A 26,516-nucleotide genomic window follows, 5' to 3' on the forward strand; every position below is an offset into this window, starting at 1 on the left:
TGTGTCTATCCCTCCCGCCGCCCACCCCCCGCTCATGCCCTGTGTGTCTATCCCTCCCGCCGCCCACCCCCACTCATGCCCCGTGTCTCTATCCCTCCCGCCACCCACCCCCCGCTCATGCATGCCCCGTGTCTCTATCCCTCCCGCCGCCCACCCCCCTCTCATGCCCCGTGTCTCTATCCCTCCCGCCGCCCACCCCCCACTCATGCCCTGTGTGTCTATCCTTCCCGCCTCCCACCCTCCGCTCACTCCCCGTGTGTCTCTCCACCTCCCGCCCACCCCACGCTCATGCCCCGTGTGTCTCTCCCCCTCCTACCCACCCCCCGCTCATGCCCCGTGTGTCTCTCTCCCTCCCCCCACCCCCGCTCATTCCCCATGTGTCTCTCCCCCTCCCGCCCACCCCCCGCTCATGCCCCGTGTGTCTCTCCCCCTCCCGCCCACCCACCGCTCATGCCCTGTGTCTCTCCCCCTCCCACCCACCCCCCGCTCATGCCCCGTGTGTCTCTCCCCCTCCTGCCCACCCCCCGCTCATGCCCTGTGTGTCTCTCTCCCTCCCCCCACCCCTGCTCATTCCCCGTGTGTCTCTCCCCCTCCCGCCCACCCCCCGCTCAAGCCCCGTGTGTCTCTCCCCCTCCCGCCCACCCCTCGCTCATGCCCCGTGTGTCTCTCCTCCTCCAAACCCCCACCCCCCGCTCATGCCCCGTGTCTCTCTCCCCCTACCCCCCGCCCCTGCTCATGCCCACCCCCCGCTCATGCCCCCGTGTGTCTCTCCCCCCCGCCCACCCCACGCTCATGCCCCGTGTGTCTATCCCCCTCCTGCCCACCCCCCGCTCATGCCCTGTGTGTCTCTCTCCCTCCCCCCACTCCTGCTCATTCCCCGTGTGTCTCTCCCCCTCCCGCCCACCCCCCGCTCATGCCCCGTGTGTCTCTCCCCCTCCCGCCCACCCACCGCTCATGCCCTGTGTGTCTCTCCCCCGTCCCACCCACCCCCCGCTCATGCCCCGTGTGTCTCTCCCCCTCTTGCCCACCCCCCGCTCATGCCCTGTGTGTCTCTCTCCCTCCCCCCCACCCCTGCTCATTCCCCGTGTGTCTCTCCCCCTCCCGCCCACCCCCCGCTCATGCCCCGTGTGTCTCTCCCCCTCCCGCCCACCCCCCGCTCATGCCCCGTGTGTCTCTCCCCCTCCCGCCCACCCACCGCTCATGCCCTGTGTGTCTCTCCCCCTCTTGCCCACCCCCCGCTCATGCCCTGTGTGTCTCTCTACCTCCCCCCCACCCCTGCTCATTCCCCGTGTGTCTCTCCCCCTCCCGCCCACCCCCCGCTCATGCCCCGTGTGTCTCTCCCCCTCCCGCCCACCCCTCGCTCATGCCCCGTGTCTCTCTCCCCCTACCCCCCACCCCCGCTCATGCCCACCCCCCGCTCATGCCCCCGTGTGTCTCTCCCCCTCCCGCCCACCCCCCGCTCATGCCCTGTGTGTCTCTCCCCCTAATGCCCACCGCCCCGCTCATGCCCTGTGTGTCTTTCCCCCTCCCGCCCATCCCCCGCTCATGCCCAGTGTGTCTCTCTCCCTCCCACTCATGCCCCGTGTGTCTGTCCCTCCCTCCCGCCCACCCCCCGCTCATTCCCCGTGTGTCTATATCCCCCACTGCCCACACCCCTGCTCATGCCGCATGTGTCTATCCCTCCTGCCGCCCACCCCCCACTCATGCCCCGTGTGTCTATCCCTCCCGCCGCCCACCCCCTGCTCATGCCCCGTGTGCCTATCCCTCCCCCTGCTCATGCCCCGTGTCTCTATCCCTCCCGCCGCCCACGCCCCATGTCTCTATCCCTCCCACCGCCCACCCCCCGCTCATGCCCCATGCCTCTATCCCTCCCATCGCCCACCCCCCGCTAATGTCCCATGTGTCTCTCACCCCCCCCCACCCCTGCCCACGCCCTGTGTGTCTCTCCCCTACCCCCCACTCCCCGACCGCCCGCTAATGCCCCGTGTGTCTATCCCTCCCGCCGCCCACCCCCCCACTCATGCCCCGTGTGTCTATCCCTCCCGCTGCCGACCCCCCGCTCATGCCCCGTGTCTCTATCCCTCCCGCCACCCACCCCCGGCTCATGCCCCGTGTCTCTATCCCTCCCACCGCCCACCCCCCTCTCATGCCCCGTGTCTCTATCCCTCCCGCCGCCCACCCCCCGCTCATGCCCCGTGTGTCTATACTTCCCGCCTCGCACCCTCCGCTCATGCCCCGTGTGTCTCTCCCCCTCCCGACCACCCCCCCGCTCAAGCCCCGTGTGTCTCTCCCCCTCCTGCCCACCCCCCGCTCATGCCCCGTGTGTCTCTCTCCCTCCACCCACCCCCGCTCATTCCCCATTTTTCTCTCCCCCTACCGTCCACCCCCGCTCATGCCCCGTGTGTCTCTCCCCATCCCGCCCACCCACCGCTCACGCCCTGTGTGTCTCTCCCCCTCCTGCCCACCCCCCGCTCATGCCCCGTGTGTCTCTTCCCCTCCCGCCCACCCCCCGCTCATGCCCCGTGTGTCTCTCCCCCTCCTGCCCACCCCCCGCTCATGCCCTGTGTGTCTCTCTCCCTCTCCCCCACCCCCGCTCACTCCCCGTGTGTCTCTCCCCCTCCCGCCCACCCCCCGCTCATGCCACGTGTGTCTCTCCTAATCCCGCCCACACCCCGTGCATGCTCGTGTGTCTCTCACCCTACCCCCCACCCCCGCTCATGCCCCGTGTGTCTCTCCCCCTCCCGCCCACCCCCCGCTCATGCCCCGTGTGTCTCTCCCCCTCCCGCCCACCCCCCGCTCATGCCCTGTGTGTCTCTCCCCCTCCGGCCCATCCCCACTCATGCCCCTTGTGTCTCTCCCCCTCCCACCCACCCCCCGATCATGCCCCATGTGTCTCTCTCCCTCCCCCCCACCCCTGCTCATTCCCTGTGTGTCTCTCACCCTCCCGCCCACCCCCCGCTCATTCCCTGTGTGTCTCTCCCCCTCCTGCCCACCCACCGCTCATGCCCCATGTGTCTCTCCCCCTCCCGTTCACCCCCTGCTCATGCCCCGTGTGTCTCTCCCCCTCCTGCCCACCCCCCGCTCATGCCCCGTGTGTCTCTCTCCCTCCCCCCACCCCCGCGCATCTCTCCCCCTCACGCCCACCCCCCACTCATGCCCCATGTGTCTCTCCCCCTCCCGCCCACCGCCCGCTCATGCCCCGTGTGTCTCTCCCCCTCCCACCCACCCACCGCACATGCCCCGTGTGTCTCTCCTCCTCCCGCCCACCCCACGCTCATGCCCCGTGTGTCTCTCCTCCTCCCGCCCACCCCCCGCTCATGCCCCGTGTGTCTCTCCCCCTACCCCCCACCCACGCTCATGCCCTGTGTGTTTCTCCCCCTCCCGCCCATCCCCCGATCATGCCCCGTGTGTCTCTCTCTCTCCCGCTCATGCCCCGTGTGTCTATCCCTCCCTCTCGCCCAGCCCCCACTCATTCCCTGTGTGTCTATATCTCCCGCTGCCCACCCCCATGCTCATGCCCCATGTGTCTATCCCTCCCGCCGCCCACCCCCCACTCATGCCCCGTGTGTCTATCCCTCCCGCCGCCCACCGCCTGCTCATGCCCCGTGTGTCTATCCCTCCCGCTGCCCACCCCTCGCTCATGCCCTGTGTGCCTATCCCTCCCCCTGCTCATGCCCCGTGTCTCTATCCCTCCCACTGCCCACGCCCCGTGTCTCTATCCCTCCCACCGCCGACCACCTGCTCATGCCGCATGTCTCTGTCCCTCCCACTGCTCACCCTCCGCTCATGCCCCGTGTGTCTCTCCCCTCCCCCCCACCCCCGCTAATGCTCCGTGTGTCTCTCCCCTACCCCCCACCCCCCAACCCCCCGCTCATGCCCCGTGTGTCTATCCCTTCCGCCGCCCACCCCCCGCTCATGCCCCGTGTGTCTATCCCTCCCGCCGTCCACTCCCCGCTCATGCCCTGTGTCTCTATCCCTCCTGCCGCCAACGCCCCATGTCTCTATCCCTCCCACCGCCCACCCCCCGCGCATGCCCCATGTCTCTATCCCTCCCACCGCCCCCCCCCGCTCATGCCCCATGTGTCTCTCCACTCCCCCCCACCCCCGCTCATGCCCCATGTGTCTCTCCCCTCCCCTCACCCCTGCTCATGCCCCGAGTCTCTATCCCTCCCGCCGCCCACGCCCCGTGTCTCTATCCCTCCCACCGCCGACCCCCTGCTCATGCCGCATGTCTCTATCCCTCCCACTGCCCACCCTCCGCTCATGCCCCGTGTGTCTCTCCCCTCCCCCCCACCCCCGCTCATGCCCCGTGTGTCTCTCCCCTACCCCCCCACCCCCTGACCCCCCGCTCATGCCCCGTGTGTCTATCCCTCCCGCCGCCCACCCCCCGCTCATGCCCCGTGTGTCTATCCCTCCCGCCGCCCACCCCCCGCTCATGCCCCGTGTCTCTATCCCTCCTGCTGCCCACGCCCCATGTCTCTATCCCTCCCACCGCCCACCCCCCGCTCATGCCCCATGTCTCTATCCCTCCCACCGCCCCCGCGTGTCTCTCCCCCTACCGCCCACCCCCCACTCATGCCCCGTGTGTCTCTCCCCCTCCCGCCCACCCCCCGCTCATGCCCTGTGTGTCTCTCCCCCTCCCGCCCACCCCCCGCTCATGCCCCGTGTGTCTCTCCTACTCCCGCCTACCCCCCGCTCATGCCCCGTGTGTCTCTCCTCCTACCCCCCACCCCCGCTCATGCCCCGTGTGTCTCTCCCCCTCCCGCCCATCCCCCGCTCATGCCCCGTGTGTCTCTCCCCCTTCCGCCCACCCCCCGCTCATGCCCCATGTGTCTCTCTCCCTCCCCCCGCCCCCGCGTGTCTCTCCCCCTCCCGCCGTCCACTCCCCGCTCATGCCCCGTGTCTCTATCCCTCCTGCCGCCCACGCCCCATGTCTCTATCCCTCCCACCGCCCACCCCCCGCTCATGCCCCATGTCTCTATCCCTCCCACCGCCCCCCCGCTCATGCCCCATGTGTCTCTCCCCTCCCCCCACCCCCGCTCATGCCCCATGTGTCTCTCCCCTCCCCCCCACCCCTGCTCATGGCCCGTGTCTCTATCCCTCCCACCGCCCACGCCCGTGTCTCTATCCCTCCCACCGCCGACCCCCTGCTCATGCCGCATGTCTCTATCCCTCCCACTGCCCACCCTCCGCTCATGCCCCGTGTGTCTCTCCCCTCCCCCCACCCCCGCTCATGCCCCGTGTGTCTCTCCCCTACCCCCCCACCCCCCAACCCCCGCTCATGCCCCGTGTGTCTATCCCTCCCGCCGCCCACCCCCCGCTCATGCCCCGTGTCTCTATCCCTCCTGCCGCCCACGCCCCATGTCTCTATCCCTCCCACCACCCCCGCGTGTCTCTCCCCCTCCCGCCCACCCCCCACTCATGCCCTGTGTGTCTCTCCCCCTCCCGCCCACCCCCGCTCATGCCCCGTGTGTCTCTCCCCCTCCCGCCCACCCCCCGCTCATGCCCCGTGTGTCTCTCCTCCTCCCGCCCACCCCCCGCTCATGCCCAGTGTGTCTCTCCCACTACCCCCCACCCCCGCTCACGCCCCGTGTGTCTCTCCCCCTCCCGCCCATCCCCCACTCATGCCCCGTGTGTCTCTCCCCCTCCCGCCCACCCCCCGCTCATGCCCCATGTGTCTCTCTCCCTCCCCCCACCCCCGCGTGTCTCTCCCCCTCCCGCCCACCCCCCACTCATGCCCCGTGTGTCTCTCCCCCTCCCGCCCACCCCCGCTCATGCCCCGTGTGTTTCTCCCCCTCCCGCCCACCTCCCGCTAATGCCCCGTGTGTCTCTCCTCCTATCGCCCACCCCCCGCTCATGCCCCGTGTGTCTCTCCTCCTCCCGCCCACCCCCCGCTCATGCCCAGTGTGTCTCTCCCCTACCCCCACCCCCGCTCACGCCCCGTGTGTCTCTCCCCCTCCCGCCCATCCCCCACTCATGCCCCGTGTGTCTCTCCCCCTCCCGCCCACCCCCCACTCATGCCCCATGTGTCTCTCTCCCTCCCCCCACCCCCGCGTGTCTCTCCCCCTCCCGCCCACCCCCCACTCATGCCCCGTGTGTCTCTCCCCCTCCCGCCCACCCCCGCTCATGCCCCGTGTGTTTCTCCCCCTCCCGCCCACCTCCCGCTAATGCCCCGTATGTCTCTCCTCCTATCGCCCACCCCCCGCTCATGCCCCGTGTGTCTCTCCCCCTACCCCCCACCCCCGCTCATGCCCCGTGTGTCTCTCCCCCTCCCGCCCATCCCCCGCTCATGCCCCGTGTGTCTCTCCCACTCCCGCCCACCCCCCGCTCATGCCCTGTGTGTCTCTCCCCCTCCAGCCCATCCCCCGATCATGCCCCGTGTGTCTCTCTCCCTCCCGCTCATGCCCCGTGTGTCTATCCCTCCCTCTCGCCCAGCCCCCACTCATTCCCCGTGTGTCTATATCTCCCGCTGCCCACCCCCCTGCTCATGCCCCATTTGTCTATCCCTCCCGCCGCCCACCCCCCACTCATGCCCCGTGTGTCTATCCCTCCCGCCGCCCACCCCCTGCTCATGCCCCGTGTGTCTATCCCTCCCGCTGCCCACCCCTCGCTCATGCCCTGTGTGCCTATCCCTCCCCCTGCTCATGCCCCGTGTCTCTATCCCTCCCGCCGCCCACGCCCCGTGTCCCTATCCCTCCCACCGCCGACCCCCTGATCATGCCGCATGTCTCTATCCCTCCCACTGCCCACCCTCCGCTCATGCCCCGTGTGTCTCTCCCCTCCCCCCCACCCCCGCTCATGCCCCGTGTGTCTCTCCCCTAGCCCCCCACCCCCGACCCCCCGCTCATGCCCCGTGTGTCTATCCCTCCCGCCGCCCACCCCCCGCTCATGCCCCGTGTGTCTATCCCTCCCGCCGCCCACCCCCCGCTCATGCCCCGTGTCTCTATCCCTCCTGCCGCCCACGCCCCATGTCTCTATCCCTCCCACCGCCCACCCCCCGCTCATGCCCCATGTCTCTATCCCTCCCACCGCCCCCCCCGCTCATGCCCCATGTGTCTCTGCCCTCCCCCCCACCCCCGCTCATGCCCCGTGTGTCTCTCCCCTACCCCCCCACCCCCGACTCCCCGCTCATGCCCCGTGTGTCTATCCCTCCCGCCGCCCACCCCCTGCTCATGCCCCGTGTGTCTATCCCTCCCGCCGCCCCACCCCCCGCTCATGCCCTGTGTGTCTATCCCTCCCGCCGCCCACCCCCGCTCATGCCCCGTGTCTCTATCCCTCCCGCCACCCCACCCCCGCTCATTCCCCGTGTCTCTATCCCTCCCACCGCCCACCCCCCTCTCATGCCCCGTGTCTCTATCCCTCCCGCTGCCCACCCCCCACTCATGCCCCGTGTGTCTATCCTTCCCGCCTCCCCACCCTCCGCTCATGCCCCGTGTTTCTCTCCACCTCCCGCCCACCCCACGCTCATGCCCCGTGTGTCTCTCCCCTCCTGCCCACCCCCCGCTCATGCCCTGTGTGTCTCTCTCCCTCCCCCCACCCCCGCTCATTCCCCGTGTGTCTCTCCCTCTCCCGCCCACCCCCTGCTCATGCCCCGTGTGTCTCTCCCCCTCCCACCCACCCCCGTTCATGCCCCGTGTGTCTCTCCCCTCCTGCCCACCCCCGCTCATGCCCTGTGTGTCTCTCTCCCTCCCCCCACCCCCCGCTCATGCCCCATGTGTCTCTCCCCCTCCCGCCCCACCCCTCACTCATGCCCCGTGTGTCTCTCCTCCTCCCGCTCACCCCCCGCTCATGCCCCGTGTCTCTCTCCCCCCTACCCCCCACCCCCGCTCATGCCCACCCCCCGCTCATGCCCCGTGTGTCTCTCCCCCCGCCCACCCCACGCTCATGCCCCGTGTGTCTCTCCCCCTCCTGCCCACCCCCCGCTCATGCCCCGTGTGTCTATCCCTCCCGCCGCCCACCCCCTGCTCATGCCCCGTGTGTCTATCCCTCCCGCTGCCCACCCCTCGCTCATGCCCTGTGTGCCTATCCCTCCCCCTGCTCATGCCCCGTGTCTCTATCCCTCCCGCCGCCCACGCCCCGTGTCCCTATCCCTCCCACCGCCGACCCCCTGATCATGCCGCATGTCTCTATCCCTCCCACTGCCCACCCTCCGCTCATGCCCAGTGTGTCTCTCCCCCCCCCCACCCCCGCTCATGCCCCGTGTGTCTCTCCCCTACCCCCCACCCCTCGACCCCCCGCTCATGCCCCGTGTGTCTATCCCTCCCGCCGCCCACTCCCCGCTCATGCCCCGTGTGTCTATCCCTCCCGCCGCCCACCCCCCGCTCATGCCCCGTGTCTCTATCCCTCCTGCCGCCTACGCCCCATGTCTCTATCCCTCCCACCGCCCACCCCCCGCTCATGCCCCATGTCTCTATCCCTCCCACCGCCCCCCCGCTCATGCCCCATGTGTCTCTCCCCTCCCCCCCACCCCCGCTCATGCCCCGTGTGTCTCTCCCCTACCCCCCCACCCCCGACTCCCCGCTCATGCCCCGTGTATCTATCCCTCCCCCCGCCCACCCCCTGCTCATGCCCCGTGTGTCTATCCCTCCCGCCGCCCACCCCCCGCTCATGCCCTGTGTGTCTATCCCTCCCGCCGCCCACCCCCGCTCATGCCCCGTGTCTCTATCCCTCCCGCCACCCACCCCCCGCTCATGCCCCGTGTCTCTATCCCTCCCGCTGCCCACCCCCCTCTCATGCCCCGTGTCTCTATCCCTCCCGCTGCCCACTCCCCACTCATGCCCCGTGTGTCTATCCTTCCCGCCTCCCACCCTCCGCTCATGCCCCGTGTTTCTCTCCACCTCCCGCCCACCCCACGCTCATGCCCCGTGTGTCTCTCCCCCTCCTGCCCACCCCCGCTCATGCCCCGTGTGTCTCTCTCCCTCCCCCCACCCCCGCTCATTCCCCGTGTGTCTCTCCCTCTCCCGCCCACCCCCCGCTCATGCCCTGTGTGTCTCTCCCCTCCCACCCACCCCCCGCTCATGCCCCGTGTGTCTCTCCCCCTCCTGCCCACCCCCCGCTCATGCCCTGTGTGTCTCTCTCCCTCCCCCCACCCCTGCTCATTCCCCGTGTGTCTCTCCCCCTCCCGCCCACCCCCCGCTCATGCCCCATGTGTCTCTCCCCCTCCCGCCCACCCCTCACTCATGCACCGTGTGTCTCTCCTCCTCCCGCCCACCCCCCGCTCATGCCCCGTGTCTCTCTCCCCCTACCCCCCACCCCCGCTCATGCCCACCCCCCGCTCATGCCCCGTGTGTCTCTCCCCCCGCCCACCCCACGCTCATGCCCCGTGTGTCTCTCCCCCTCCTGCCCACCCCCCGCTCATGCCCCGTGTGTCTCTCTCCCTCCCCCCACCCCCGCTCAATCCCCGTGTGTCTCTCCCCCTCCCGCCCACCCCCCGCTCATGCCCCGTGTGTCTCTCCCCCTCCCGCCCACCCACCGCTCATGCCCCGTGTGTCTCTCCCCCTCCCACCCACCCCACGCTCACGCCCCGTGTGTCTCTCCCCCTCCTGCCCACGCCCCGCTCATGCCCTGTGTGTCTCTCTCCCTCCCCCCACCCCTGCTCATTCCCCGTGTGTCTCTCCCCCTCCCGCCCACCCCTCGCTCATGCCCCGTGTGTCTCTCCTCCTCCCGCCCACCCCCCGCTCATGCCCCGTGTCTCTCTCCCCCTACCCCCCACCCCGCTCATGCCCACCCCCCGCTCATGCCCCCGTGTGTCTCTCCCCCTCCCGCCAACCCCCCCGCTCATGCCCCGTGTGTCTCTCCCCCTAATGCCCACCGCCCCGCTCATGCCCTGTCCCCCCTAATGCCCACCGCCCCCTCCTGCCCATCCCCCGCTCATGCCCCGTGTGTCTCTCTCCCTCCCGCTCATGCCCCGTGTGTCTATAACCCCCTCCCGCCCACCCCCCGCTCATTCCCCGTGTGTCTATATCTCCTGCTGCCCACCCCCCTGCTCATGCCCCATGTGTCTATCCCTCCTGCCGCCCACCCCCCACTCATGCCCCGTGTGTCTATCCCTCCCGCCGCCCACCCCCTGCTCATGCCCGGTGTGCCTATCCCTCCCCCTGCTCATGCCCCGTGTCTCTATCCCTCCCGCCGCCCACGCCCCGTGTCTCTATCCCTCCCACCGCCCACCCCCCGCTCATGCCGCATGTCTCTATCCCTCCCAGCGCCCACCCCCCGCTCATGCCCCGTGTGTCTCTCCCCTCCCCCCCACCCCCGCTCATGCCCCTTGTGTCTCTCCTCTACCCCCCACCCCCCGACCCCCCTCTCATGCCCCGTGTGTCTATCCCTCCCGCCGCCCACCCCCCGCTCATGCCCCGTGTGTCTATATCTCCCGCCCACCCCCCGCTCATGCCCCGCGTGTCTATCCCTCCCGCCGGCCACCCCCCGCTCATGCCCGTTTCTCTATCCCTCCCGCCACCCACCCCCCGCTCATGCACCGTGTCTCTATCCCTCCCACCACCCACCCCCTCTCATGCCCCGTGTCTCTGTCCCTCCCGCCGCCCACCCCCCACTCATGACCCGTGTGTCTATCCTTCCCGCCTCCCACCCCCTCTCATGCCCCGTGTGTCTATCCCTCCCGCCGCCCACCCCGCTCATGCCCCATGTGTCTATCCCTCCCGCTGCCCACCCCACACTCATGCCCCGTGTGTCTATCCCTCCCGCCACCCACTCCATGCTCATGCCCCGTGTGTCTATCCTTCCCGCTGCCCACCCTCGCTCATGCCCCGTGTGTCTATCTCTCCCGCCGCCCACCCCCCGCTCATGCCCGTGTGCCTATCCCTCCCCCTGCTCATGTCCCGTGTCTCTATCCCTCCCGCCGCCCACGCCCCGTGTCTCTATCCCTCCCACCGCCCACCCCCCGCTCATGCCGCATGTCTCTATCCCTCCCACCGCCCACCCCCCGCTCATGCCCCGTGTGTCTCTCCCCTCCCCCCCACCCCCGCTCATGCCCCTTGTGTCTCTCCTCTACCCCCCACCCCCCGATCCCCCTCTCATGCCCCGTGTGTCTATCCCTCCCGCCGCCCAACCCCCACTCATGCCCCGTGTGTCTATATCTCCCGCCCACCCCCCGCTCATGCCCCGCGTGTCTATCCCTCCCGCCGGCCACCCCCCGCTCATGCCCGTTTCTCTATCCCTCCGGCCACCCACCCCCCGCTCATGCACCGTGTCTCTATCCCTCCCACCACCCACCCCCTCTCATGCCCCGTGTCTCTATCCCTCCCGCCGCCCACCCCCCACTCATGACCCGTGTGTCTATCCTTCCCGCCTCCCACCCCCCTCTCATGCCCCGTGTGTCTATCCCTCCCACCGCCCACCCCGCTCATGCCCCATGTGTCTATCCCTCCCGCTGCCCACCCCACACTCATGCCCCGTGTGTCTATCCCTCCCGCCACCCACCCCATGCTCATGCCCCGTGTGTCTATCCTTCCCGCTGCCCACCCTCGCTCATGCCCCGTGTGTCTATCTCTCCCGCCGCCCACCCCCCGCTCATGCCCGTGTGCCTATCCCTCCCCCTGCTCATGTCCGTGTCTCTATCCCTCCCACTGCCCACGCCCCATGTCTCCATCCCTCCCACTGCCCACCCCCCGCTCATGCCCCATGTCTCTATCCCGACCACCGCCCACCCCCCGCTCATGCCCCATATGTCTCTCCCCTCCCCCCCACCCCGCTCATGCCCCGTGTGTCTCTCCCCTACCCCCCCACTCCCCGACCCCCCGCTCATGCCCCGTGTGTCTATCCCTCCCGCCGCCCACCCCCCGCTCATGCCCCATGTGTCTATCCCTCCCGCCGCCCACCCCCCGCTCATGCCCCGTGTGTCTATCCCTCCCGCCGCCCACCCCCCGCTCATGTCCCGTGTCTCTATCCCTCCCGCCACCCACCCCCCGCTCATGCCCCGTGTCTCTATCCCTCCCACGCCCACCCCCCTCTCATGCCCCGTGTCTCTATCCCTCCCGCCGCCCACCCCCACTCATGCCCCGTGTGTCTATCCTTCCCGCCTCCCACCCTCCGCTCATGCCCCGTGTGTCTATTCCTGTCGCTGCCCACCCCCCGCTCATGCCCCATGTGTCTATCCCTCCCGCCACCCACCCCCCGCTCATGCCCCGTGTCTATCCCTCCCACCGCCCACCCCCCCGCTCATGCCCCGTGTTTCTTTCCCTCCTGCCGCCCACCCCCGCTCATGCTCGTGTCTCTATCCCTTCCCCCACTCATGCCCCGTGTCTCTATCCCTCCCACCGCCCACGCCCCGTGTCTCTATCCCTCCCGCGCCCACCCCCCTCTCATGCCCCGTGTCTCTATCCCTCCCGCTGCCCACCCCCCGCTCATGCCCCATGTCTCTATCCCTCCCGCCGCCCACCCCCGCTCATGCCCCGTGTCTCTATCCCTCCCGCTGCCCACCCCCCGCTCATGCCCGTGTCTCTATCCTTCCCGCCGCCCACCCCCGCTCATGCCCCGTGTCTCTATCCCTCCTGCCGCCCACCCCCTGCTCATGCCCTGTGTCTCTATCCCCTCCCGCCGCCCACCCCCCGCTCATGCCCCATGTCTCTATCCCTCCGGCCGCCCACCCCAGCTCATGCCCCGTGTCTCTATCCCTCCCAACGCCCACCCCCCGCTCATGCCCCGTGTCTCTATCCCTCCCGCCGCCCACCCCCCGCTCATGCCCCGTGTCTCTATACCTCCCGCCGCCCACCCCCCGCTCATGCCCCATGTCTCTATCCCTCCTGCCACCCACCCCCCACTCATGCCCCATGTCTCTATCCCTCCCGCCGCCCACCCCCCGCTCATGCCCCGTGTCTCTATCCCTCCGGCCGCCCACCCCCCACTCATGCCCCATGTCTCTATCTCCTCTTTCCCCCCCACCCACTCATGACCCGTGTCTGTCTCCTGTTTCCCCCCCGCTCATGCCCCGTGTCTCTCTCCTGTCCCCCCCACCCACTCATGCCCCGTCGGTACACCCCGTTTCGGCATTGCCGGTTCGTTGACGGGATGTTTTGGCACGCCGCACACCAGTGCACATTGCCTGCTGTTTAGGGAAACGTTCAGTGCCGTGCACTGAAAATGCGAGTTTCAACTTCACCCCACACTATTTTAAAATGAAACTGTTCTAGAGCGGTTTCATTTTAAAATAGTGTGGGATGAAGTTGAAACTCACACTTTCAGTGCACTGCACTGAACGTTTCCCTAAACAGCAGGGGATGTGCACTGGTGTGTGGCGCACAGAGCAGAATTGATCTGCCGGGCTCACGAGGGTGGGGGCTGTGCTGCTCGGAGCAGACTGCTCTGAGCAGCACAGCCCCCACCTTCGCGGGCCCGGCTGTGTACTCTGCGTGGCTGTGGTGCCTGCATGAAGAACTCGCAGGACATTTATGTGCGGCCAGTTCGGCACGGGCTGCCGCGCCGTGCCGCACTGAACTGGCTCCTATGCCGAACCGGCCACGCCAAATTGTCCCGCGCCAAACCGGCTGCCCCGAAATGTCCTGCCCCGCTCATACCCCGTGTCTGTCTCCTGTACCCCCCCACCCCCCGCTCATGCCCCGTGTATGTCACCTGTTCCCCCACACCCCCCCGCTCATGCCCCGTGTATGTCTCCTGTTCCCCCCACCCCCCCGCTCATGCCCTGTGTCTGTCTCCTGTACCCCCCCACCCCCGCTCATGCCCCGCGTCTCTTTCCTGTTGCCCCCCACACCCCCTGCTCATGCCCAGTGTCTGTCTCCTGTTCCCCCAACCCCCGCTCATCCCCCGTGTCTGCCTCCTGTACCCCCCACCCCCGCTCATGCCCCGTGTCTCTTTCCTGTTGCCCCCCACATTTGTGATGTCATCTTTGATGTCCTGGGTGTAAGTGTTAGCAGTGCACGGTGGCGCGAGTTATCGTTGCTTATCTTACCATAACTGCCGAATTTCAGGAGTTTTTCGGTTTTACATTGAACCATAACGTCCCTTTAACAAAGTTTTTTCACTGAATTTCATAGGTTTTTAGTAGCGCAACTTAACCATAACGTCCCTTTAACAAAGTTTTTTTACTGAATATATATATATATATATATATGTTTGGAAGGCATCAGTGGGCCTGGGGAGCCAAAGGCAGCTCCTGGTAGCCGTTGGTTTCAAGGTAACCAGGCTCTCCTAGGCGAAAAGCAGGAGCTAAATGGCTCTCAGCTCCCAAAAATGTAGACCCTGGACATTACAGAAAATGTATGTATGTATGTATGTATGCATTTGGAATGTATATAGTGCAGCGTATGCCCAAGGGCATCTTGAAATGACTTTGCAGAGTGTTAAATCAGCCTTCGATGCGCCAGTGCAACACAGCAAGTTACATTAAAATAGACAGCATTGGAAATAAGTGTAATATGCACATTATTTGTCACTATTTTCAGGTAGGAAGTAAAACTGAAATCTAAGAAGTGACAATTTTGCCAAATAAGGCATGTTTGCCCAATATCACACAGTTACACTTAATGATGCATCAAGGATTTTAACACTGTCTGCACTTTAATTACTGGACCCCATATCTTTGCATTTCTGGTTGGTAAAACTATTTAATAACCCATCATGACAAATACATAAACAATCCTACTTTTTCTGCTCTCGTTTTTTTTTTCTGAAACGCATGCTCATGCACCTAACGCACTTGCATGTTAGATAACAGGCTCTGTATAATGTATCAAATATATTCATACATGTATGATTGGAGGAGATGTTCCATAAATTATAAAGTATATTACCAACACATCAAGTCTGTAGCAGAACTCTCCATCTACCCTGAGACTGTGCCATCTTCTCCCCTATTTCCTCTCCTGGTTGCTTGTAGATCCCTTTCGGCAAAATTGCCCTCCTCTCACTCGTTGTTAGCCCCCTGCTCCCTTGTATTTGTCCCTTAGATCTGCATCTCTCACCATTTAGTTCCCTCTGTGACTTCTAAACTGCTCTACTACTTTCTGAAGCCAGGCATGTGCTTAATAAATACCCTATAGGGTTTGAAATTGCTGAGAGCTATTGAGCTCCGGAATAGGGTCTAGAAAAGGCTGGTTAACTTGACACCAACAGCTACCAGGAACTACTTTTGACCCCTCAAGGCAACTGATGCCATGCAATATACCTACCTGACATTAACTATTTGTCTGAGAATGTGCATCAAGGGTTTAATAGTAAACCTCGAGAAGACATGTAAAGCACAAATGGTCATATGTACTGGACACAGTTATAGCTGCACCTCATTTGGACATTACATTTGTTTCAAATTACGTATAAGTGCATTGCTGTGCAGCAGAGACACAGAATTAGATTTTGTGCAGAGAAACATAGGTGGCACTGGCAGCAGAAACCATTTTGAAATAACAGGGCAGTTCCACATAAAAAGGGGATTTGGTCTCATACACTTCATGTGGTAATATGGACCTTGACAGGGTGATAGTAACGCTACATATGGTGATCCTTTCTTGCATGAAATATACATCATATTACAGTGATATCGTAACCATATTTTTCTTAGTGAACTGAAGGACAATGCTATGTGATGGCACTTCCTGTTATGTCAAGAGTTGAACGGTCATGTGCCATCACTTCCTGTGATGTCATTGTGGGGTGGGGTTAAATGACTTTACCACACTTCCTGTGATGTAACTTGGGGGCAGGGTCAAATGGCATCACTTCCTGTGTCATCAGAGAGTTCATGGATCTTATAATGTCCCTTCCACTACCCCTCGCATTTTGGTCAAATGACATCCCTGGTTTAGTCCATATTTAATGATAGCAATGAAGTTATAATTTAAAGTTGACACTAGCAGCAACGTTCTGAGATTAATTCTCACAAGAATTACTTTAGCTGTTATGTATTAATTTAGAAGACAAAAACAACGTTAGCCGTTTGATTGTACGTAATGAATTATGGAACGCTGAATTATTGTGTTCTTGGCAGGATGTAATTTGTATATGTTGAGTGTCCATTTTTATGAATCACCATGCATTCTTTCGAGATGTTGATTGAAAAACATTTGATGATGCCCAATAACACTGAGTTTTGACTAATAAAAAAGAGAATCGTTTATTTTGAAAATTGTCAAAATAGTAATTGGCATGTGCTTTAATTTTTGTTTAGCCATGGCGATTTAATTAAGAAAATACTTAGGTGTAGGAAAGCTCTTCTTACCTTTGTTGTCTTGTCTATTTTAAAGCTAAACTAAGTAAATAAAGCAAACAAAGCCTCCAGTGGGGAATTAAATAAATAATTAGAAATAAAGAAATCCAATCAAACGGATAAAAACAAAGCATGACCCTCATAATCATACCAGGCACGTACATCAATAAAAGAGGGCATATGATAAGTTGACTAGTGGTATGCCAGTTATTCTGTGCCAAAACACTTAGCACTAATAACAAACAGAATGATCTCACATTTGCTGATGATCCGGTCCAGGGCTTTCGAGTAGGCACTTTTGTATTAGTTAATCCACAAGGGTTAAGCCAAGTGACATCTCGTGATGAGTGGAATGATTTGAAAGCCCTCCCAAAGAAACTCATGTTAACAGAATATCATCGGGCATTGATGACTGAATATCTGAGGACCCATAATGCCCCGAATGGACAGATACTACAAGGAGCTCATATTCGAGTTCCAGCATAATTAGGCAGGGTGCAAATTACCAAAATTCGGCGACAGGGACCTCTGCACACCAAAGTGCAAACTCACAGGGCACTGCCAACAGATGTTGGTAATTTGCACGACACAGTGCAAAAGTGCAGGGTAGAAGGCGGTGTACAAGCTTGTAGGCTGCCTTCTACCATGCACTTTTGCACTCTGCCATGCACATGAAGTAAACGGCATCTGACATGTCTGCCTGGCAAGCAGTGTTTACAATGGATCCGTATAGAATCTGTCTGCTTTTTGTTGGATCAAAAAGCCAGCGGGCTCCAAAGGGATCCCCAGTATTTGCACCCGCATGAAAATGCATGTGGGCATAAATGCTGGAGTATTTGTATGGAGGAGAGGAAAGGAGCTGAGGAAACATAAGTTGCGTTCTGCCCCCCCTCTCCGCCATACAAATGAACAAAAATGTGTCATGGCGTTCGTGTTACGCCACGGAGGAAAATGAATTCAACAGATCCATGTATTTTTCATGATCAAGTCCAATTCAGAACGGCTTCGCGATGTATTGCCCATAAATCTACCACAGACTGGCTTATATTAATCAATAATATGACCGAAAGGTTATGAGTAGAAATGATGAGAGAAATACTAGACAGATAAGAGTAAAGCCAAAGGTATATTTTTGCTAGACAATTTGAATTCAAGGAGTTCAGTTCAGTAAAACACTGACCCAAATTGAAATAGGGCCCAGCAGATTTCTCTCATGAAAGGAGTTACCCCAATGCAGCTGAGGCCTATTAACAGGAGGATGTAACAGGAATGCAGCAGAATACATATGAAACAAAACACGGGTTGAATAGAAGCACAGAATACAAGGGGCAGTTTCAGAAAGCCAAGACGAAAAGCCACACATTGGAATTGTTCAAGTGGGTGCTCAGACGAAGATAGCCAAGTAATAACACAATACAATTGGTGCGTAGAATGGGGAGCCACTTTCATGATGAACAACCTAGGCAAGTCACTTAATGAGAGTAAGAGGTCAGGGAGGGTGGCATGGAAACTCTCCACACGTGACCAGAAGCAGAGGCACAGGCAGGAACCAACAACAGAAATGTTCCTAATTAATCTGTCAGAGCACTCTCACAGATGCAGAAGTTGGGTTTCTAGGAGAGGGCTTGAGTTTTGTTCCCACAGCCAAATAAATGCCCCTTTTCAAAAGAGGGTGGGAATTATGGAATGTATATGGAGGAATAAACTCAAACAATAATTGGGAGATGTAGAGATAATAAGTGAAGTCATTGAAACGGTTTCTATGCCCCTCCTCAGCCCATTACGTCAGAATCTATTTTTCACAATCTTATACAGATAGGAAAACAGGCCATAGATTGGCTAAAGAGGAATTTATTATAACATGGTCAGTACATTTTGGCCATACGTCAAGCCCCCGACCCAACCAAAGAGCTTAACATATTATTGTCCCAATTGCAGAAAAAGTTCTAGGTGCAGGTTACATATCAAAAAGGGAAGCAGGCTTTCTAACTCGACATTGCCGCAGACACTTGTTTTTATGCACTACCCATGATACATACGAATATGCAGCAATCACGTATCAGGGAAAAGGTTCATTTTGGAACTGGTTTTACAATTTGCAGATTTTTGTTTCTGAATAATAAAGAGTCCATGATGCATTCTTGCATTAAGGACTCAACAGCCATGCTAAATCGTATTGATCATCTATAATCTTCAGCAGTTAGTCCCTTTGGACACTGAATCCCTGTACACCAGCATCCCGCATCTGGATGAAAACTGGTGTCTGTGTGTGTAGTCTTGTGTGTGGGAGTTGTTTGAGAGGCCCTGCTCGTTGTAACCATAAGGGTAGTAGTGTTCCAGAAGTCTGTTATGTATTCGATTGAATTATGTTGGTGCGTTGTTGTGAAGTGTCGATGGATTTATGGATTATGTGCATCGGTATGTTCCGCTTAAGGTTATTTCCAGAGTCTCTGGGGTTTAGTTGAGTGGGAGGATTAGATCAATGCTTGGTGTGTCTATTTGTGGTGTTTCTAGCTCCTTGTCATACATACTGGCATTGGTTATGTTGGAGGAGCAGGAAAGGGGGGGATTGGTAAGTACATAGGCTAGTTTTCACAGTGCCTATTATGTGTGTATTTGTACGCCACTCAATGGTACCTTCCAACGCTCTTGCTTGCGGTCCATTGGTCAACCCTGCCTTCCGTCCAAGAATGGAGGCTAACTTCCCCCATTGTTTTTCCGATTGCAGAGGGTCCGTTGTAACTAGCGTGCTACCATTTACTCAGCAGTGATTAGTCGGGCAGTTGAGCTTTGGCCTGTTGTGCGGTTGGCTGTTAAAATGGAAGCACGGCTGATATTGCAATACTTTTGAGGAAGTGGTGCTCGACTGGGCTACCCTAGTTATGTAGTTATGTAGCCGGTCAGATAGAACAGCAAGTAGAGCGCTCACTTTGACATCAGTGCAAAGCCTGCCCGTGCAGGTTCGAATCCCGGCAGGGCCAAACTCAGCCTTTCATCCTACCAAGGTCGATAAATGAGCACCACACACCGTGGGTAATAATAAGCAGCACTCAGGTGCCTGAGGGTTTGTAGCACTATATAATTGCTAAATTATTATTATTTTTATTAGGTGGAGCCTGGTTAGTCTGATGCTTCGATTTAAAGCTTTACCTGGCATGGATTTCCTGAGTGCATACATTTGTGCCTGCGGGTGTCTTGCTGATTGGGCGGGCTACTCTTTGCTGATCTCTCTAGCTGTGACGCTTGACTGGGGGAAGGAGGGAGTTGGCACAGGGGTACTCAGGTCCTCATGATTTCACTGCTGCTGTCTGTGATCACATCCCTTAGTGTGTTTCATTCAGCCCTCAATGTTTTGCTTTTGTTGTCCCTTTGTGCTTGTCATTGTCCATTGAATAGCCAGGTTTTCTTGTTTCTTGATGTTTAGATCCAATGTTCTGCATTTGCTCCTCCCTTCCCTTTGCACTTTTCCTCTTTCCTCTCCCCTGCACTTGCGCAATCTCAATGTCACTTGGCCTAGTAAGATCATTGTCTTGTCCCCCCACCCTCCTTGCTCCCCTCCCCTGCCTTGTCGCGCTTTGAAACACTTGTGTACGGGCGCGCAAGAAAAAGAATATCATATCAGAGGTTACTTATACAGAATTGCCTATGAATATTCTTGTGTGGGTTTTTTGTGGTTTTAATTGATTTGTTGGCAATTATTGTTTTATTAAGGTCCATATTGTTATAGAACCTAGATTGGACATTCTTTTAATTTTGAACCATTGTGCCAATGTTTTTTGGGTTTATAATATTATCAGCTCACACCCCTCCTGAAGAGGTAGACTGTCCTCGGCCTATGTTATGAAAAAGAAGCAAAGTCGGTAAACCTGTCGTGATGTGCCTGTTAAACCTTTATGATTGGAATCACTGCTGGTTTTGTAGTAGTGTAGGGCTGACTAGGTGGTTTAGCCACCACTCAGTCCTGTACCCCTTCAGAGCAGCAGTTGTGTTGTGCCTGCTAGTAAGGGCAAAAAGTGGCAATTTCAGAATTAACACCAATTTTCCTGCTTTGCCAAATTACAGACAACCGAAAATATGTGTTAGTTTCTCCAAGGGTAATTCCACTCCTGGAATTAGCAACACACAATACAAAGTAAATTACACTCTATTGCAAACTGAAACTCTGTTGTAATTCTCCCAAAAATGGGTGGTTTTTCTACTAACACACAGTACCGGTACTGCCATTCAAGAGGTGGAGTTAAATGCATCCAGGTGATGCAAAGCAACCGACAGGTGAACCCAAAAGGCATTGATAGTGTATAAAAGAGCCACACCTTCCACAAACACACTCTCAAACACCATGTAGCCACTAGCAGTAACCCACGTTGAGCTGCAGAAACACCTGCTGTCCATTAAGCAACATAGGCATGTGCATCAGCAGCGTGGCATCAGATGGTTCAACCCACGATGCCATGGTCCTGTAAACTCTACACTGCCCCCATGCATGGAGACCTACTGAGGACAGCATACCTGGATACTGTGTAAGTAAAATCACCATCAAACAGCTCATACAGGGGTCACAAGTCAGAAGAGTGGGATTGACTGTGAGGAGTTTTCACCTATGTAAAACAAATGTAATGCATGCTCTGACATGCGCCTTGGACACAGCACATAAGAGGTCCTCACCAATTGTCATGCCCCTGCATCAATTCATACACAGAAATGGGACATGACACAAATCCCCTGTGGAAGATGACAGTGCAGCACACACCACACATGTTACAATGTCATGAAGCCACCACCCCAGGAATGACATTTTCTAAGTGTATGATCATTATCACAAATTGCATATGAGTATCAGAAAGCATAACAGGCCACATTTATGAGTGCATAGTACTGAATATCCACTAAGAAATCCACTAACAGTGCATAGCTGTTAAGTCTGATGGATTCAGTCAGAAATAGGGCATTTTCTTAAATACATATAGCATGTTACCCCTTACTCCTTGAGGCAAAAAATGACTGAGGGGCTCAGACCCCAACAGTGGAAATTGCACTGCTGCCATGCCCGCCGAATGTACTGCATCCCATCTTCCATGGCTGATGACACCTGTCTGGAACCCTCGGCCAGCACAGTAATATAATGAGGCACACAGCAGGACCAGGCTGTGTAGGTGTTCTAATTAAAAACCAGGCACAATTGGAAGAATATTTCTAGCCCGTGCCATCCTGCACAATATGAGCATCAGAAAACAGGTCTGTATGCAGCCGGATATTGACATGGCAACCCCGGAGGAGGATGACAACATACATGCTAGTTACAACATGCTGCTACACAGTGCTCATAGGGAAGGCAGGGATGGGAGACTTATGTGTCAAGAACTGATAAAGAACATTTTCTTAGGACATTGATTACAACGACTTAATATGTATGTATGTAGATGCAGAGTAAATACTTCACAGCCACTCAAAGATGACCACACTCATTTCTTGTTCAGCTGTGAATTTATTTGGCAACAATACAGTACCCTTGGTATCCCTCCACCTTCACCCCAACAGCTCTGCCCTCCATTCACCATTATTTCCAACACCATTACCCATCAAACACCCTAACTTCCCGCCCTCATTCCCAACATCCTTGCCATCCCTCTACCGTCATCACCAAAACACCCTTGCCATCCCTCTGCCCTCTGCCAAATCATCCTTGTCCTCTCACCGCCCTCATCCCATACACCATTGCCCTCCCGTTATCCTCATCCCAGGCATGATATACTTTGAAGCCACTTTCCCATGGCTGATTGCTCAGCCTGTGAGCATGCGACTGAGTTTCAAGGGCTCCATGTCAGTGTGGTGTCAGTAGAGGCATCACAAGTGAACCTTTCTGTATCCAGCATCTGGATATGCTTCATTGTCAGGGCCAGTGGCCTCTTCATTGTCTCTGTGCCTGCTGATATTTACTCTGGTAACGTATGCTGCCCCTGGACTACCATTGTATTTGATACTATCACATCTGTGAGGTGGCAGCACTGCCTGTCCATTATCCTAGCCATTCTTTGAGGAGCCCAATTACAGGATCCATAATGGCCTACAGATGTTGCAGCTGCTGCTCCGCTATAATTTCAATGCACTCCTGATGCTGCTCAATGTTGCTCAACCTCCTCTAAGTTCTTTCAAGTGTGTAGTGGGTAACACTGTCAGGGCATCAGAAAGCACTCGTAGTGTTGTATAGGCACCTGTCTCCTGCCCACCGGCATCCACAGCTGCAATGGAAACAACATCTGTCCCTGTGTCACTGTCATGCTCCTGATGCAAGTACATAGGTGGCGCAGGTGAGGAATAGACAAGAGAGGCCTGTAGGCAGGCTGCATCTTCAGGCAGGCTGGTAATTTGCATTGTAAACCCCAGGGAAGGCTGGTGGAGTGTTCGATGCCTGATTGCTCTCCACAAGGGCTTGTAGAATGGTGGTTTTGGTGCCGGCAGATGGAGCAGCTGCACCAGGGTCAGTGTTGCTTGTGGTGTTGGTAGCCACAACTGTTGAAGTGGTGCCATTCTTGCAGTTGGGTGCAGCTGCCCCGCATGCACTGTTGACAGGTGTTTTTTTGTTTTTTTTTTCCAGAGTCTTCTGTAGGATACCATGGGCCTCATTATGTGTGTGCCGGTCCGGTAACAACGGTGCCGGTAAGCCTACCGGCTAGTTGTTACCGGACCGGAACACTCCGAGTCTGTGAGCGGCTGCCGTCCCACTTGCCAGGTCTGACCTGGCGGGTGGGACGGCACCCGCTCGCAGACTTACACGGTAGCACTGGCAGCGTTATTAACGGTGCCGTCATCCCCATTCCCATTGTGTGCTATGGGACTCAAATTGGAATGGGGATTAACATTTACCGGCACCTGACTTCCCAGAATGCCGGGGTCGTAATCCTGCTGGTTTTACTGGCACGGCTGATGCTAGAGTTGTAATGAGCCCCCATGACTGTGGGGAGCAGGGTTGGTGGCTCATGTGCTGGTGATTGGCGTGGGCATCTCAGTGGTGGCAGTAGCAAGCCGTGTTGAATGAGTCAAGCTAGGCCCTGCTTCCTCTCCCTGGGTAGGCTGTGAACCTGCTTGGGAATGAATGGCATGCAGTCAGTCACCAGTGTGACTGGTATATTAATGAGCATGAATCTCATGCATTCCTGAGGATGCTGACCAAACGTGAACTGGCCAGGGGTGTGTTGATGTGCAGGGGGAACACTTTTCAAACATTGATATGTGTACTCTCTGTCGTGCAGACTCGTTGTTGGGTATTGGTTAAAGTGGCAAGAAAGTGCTAGTAACCATTGCCACCAGCTTTCCTGCCACTCACTACCGAATGAAGGAGGGTTAGAAAATGACCTAAGTCATTCCTATGGACAATCTAGAAAAACAGAATGATCTGACTACTTGCAGACAGGTGTGATGGGATTGTTCTCATTCACACACCTCAATTTGCAAAGGAAATTCTGTGACAACTAAGAAACCAAAGTGATTATTTGAAAATCTTCCATGATCATACTCAAGCAATTCCCTCAGTCCCAATAGTAGCTATGTGTTCACTGAAGAATGGAGAACCTTCAGCAGTGTCGTTTTCTGAGAGAACATTCCTGTCATTTGCATGCACACACAAAGGCATTAACCAATCATCAGGCAGACAACTTTAAGACATTCGGTTTTTTTTGTCCTGGATTATCTATTGATCGTTGTAGACAAATTCCTGAAACCTGCAGTGAAAACACCCAATTGTTTATCAAATACACCATGCAAATGATTGAAATTGTTTCATAGATCCCGTTTAATAGCAAGTATGTACCTGTTATCACGTGTGTGGAATCCCTTTATACTTGTATCCCACATATTGAATCCATATACAGTGTTACTATCTTTGGCTGGTAGATCATATGCAGCCTGTACCTCTATTGATGTTGGTGTATTTGGTGGCACTCCACCGCCACCTAATGTCAAAACATTGGTGTTGCAAGCACTAGAGAGAAAGGGAAGTTCGGGAGCAGTCTCCTGCATTGGCATGGCAACTAGCCAAGGCTTACGGGATTAAATAGCCGAAGCACCGGCCAACCTTTATTGGTTTCTAGGTGCCAGGTGCTTCCGCCATTTCATACCATGAGGGTCAAGATTCACAGCATAAGAGAAATCTACATCTGCAAACTTGACCAGGTTTTTTTCGGGACGTTCTAATGAAGCGCTGTGCATCTTACTTTGATCACAGAAATGGCCTGCATTTCCCACGCGTGCATGTTTCCATGTTATGAAGTACTCACATTCATACACTTTTGAGGGTGTAGTACCCACAGCCCTCCGCAACACTTCCCACTTTTGGCGGTGGCCTTCCCATTACATTCCTACACACTGAGTTGCTGGAGGCGAAAATCAGAGGCAGTCCAGGCTTAAATGTCGAATTAATCTTTCCCGAGCTTTGCAATGTTGTCATCTTTGCGGATTGACAATTTGCAGCACTGGATGTTTTAACCATGACAACTCAGAAGGATACAGTGTAAATGTTAAATAAAACACCAAGACCCTGAAGTAAATTGTTATGTGTGCAACATACTGGCTGCAAGCACTCGACCCACTGAGCTACATGACTATCTAATCTGTTAACTAACACTCGCCAATGCAGTGTAAACGTTCAGCCCTGACACTGCCTCAGCACTCGCAATACCATCTCTAAATTAGGCTTCACCCACTGCATCAACACGCCAACACATACTAAAGGAAGAACCCTAGATTGGCTTGCTGACCTCAACTGCGACATTAGAATTATATCCAACGAACCATGTGCCTGGACTGACCATCACCTCATCTCATTTACTTTACAAGACAGCATACAACCTAATCTGACGAATCTACCGGCTCCCCCGGCACTTACTAGATCAAACGTAATATAACATTGGAGAACATAATACCGTTAATTCAACCAATTACCATTCCCACCTCCACTAGTTCAGACCCTACAGCCCTAGTAGAACTATACAATTCTATGATCATACTAGCCATTGATAAATTAGCACCCTTGAAAATATGCAAAGGTAAGCCTCAAGCACATTCAAACTCCTGGTTCACCCCCAACCTTAAAGCCTTACGCAACGAAAAAAGAGGCACTGAATCCCGATGGAAGAATAACCTGACAGCCTTGAATAAGGAAAAACTCTCCAAAATCTCCAGCAGATACAAATCTGAGATGCTTCAAACCAAAAGGGTCACTTAGAATGACAGAATTACTAAAGCTACATCAAGTACTCTAGAACTTTTCATCATCTTAAGAGAACTTGAATCCCCGACACCACCAACTGAAATTTGCACTAAGTACAAGACTTGGTGTACAAATATTCAAACTGCGCTCTCTAAAAAAAATCTCTCTCATTTACAAGAGAAAATTGAAACTAAAGAACGAAATCTTACTGTGGACCTGCCCTCGCCAGATTCGCAGTGATTACCCACAAAACCACATAACTGCTTCAAATTCTCTCCGGTATACACCCAGGAAGTAGTGGACATAATAGCCTCACTCAAAACTTCTAGATGGCCAGCAGACACTTGTCCGGCACCAATAATCAAAGAGGCAGCACGGAAACTTGCGCCGTTCATTACCATCTTAATAAACTATTCCTTTGATATGTGTACTGTCCCATCTAATTTAAAAGATGCTTGGGTCCCCCCTCTCTTAAAGAAGCCAACCTTGACCCAAACACCCCAACTAACTACAGACCAATAACTACTGTCCCATTCGTTCTGAAAATTCTAGACAGAGCGGCCTACTTACAGACACAGACTTACCTTCAATCCAACAACCTCCTTGGCCTGCAACAATCAGGCTTCAGACCTAAACACAGCACAGAATCAGCTCTAATAGACCTGAAAAATCAAATGGACGAGTTAAAGGACAAAGGGGAGCTTGCCCTCTTTCTCCTCCTGGATGTCTCGGCCGCATTTGATTAAGTTAATCACGAAGTTCTATGCAATCACCTGACTTCAGCAGCCCATTTCTATGCCGAAGCCACTGCCTGGATACAATCTTTCTTGGATAAACGAACCATGAGGGTTTTTTCACCAACTGCATAAGATGAGCCTGTACAACTACCTGTGGTGTACCACAGGGTCGTGTGTCTCTCCCACGATGTACAATATTTTTACTAAGCCTCTTTTCGATGACCTCGACAATCTGGGTTTCACCAAAAGTAACTATGCAGATGACACTCAGATTCTCATTCACATCACTGGTAATTATGAGACCGACTCAACCTTGCTCAATAAAATGTACCTTATAATCCAAGCATGGATGGCCGCTCATGGCCTCTGTCCTAACAATGAAAAGACAGAGCTTCTTCTC

This window comes from Ambystoma mexicanum, chromosome 3p (genome assembly GCF_040938575.1).
Source record: "Ambystoma mexicanum isolate Mex_15411 chromosome 3p, UKY_AmexF1_1, whole genome shotgun sequence".
Classification (NCBI taxonomy): domain Eukaryota; kingdom Metazoa; phylum Chordata; class Amphibia; order Caudata; family Ambystomatidae; genus Ambystoma; species Ambystoma mexicanum.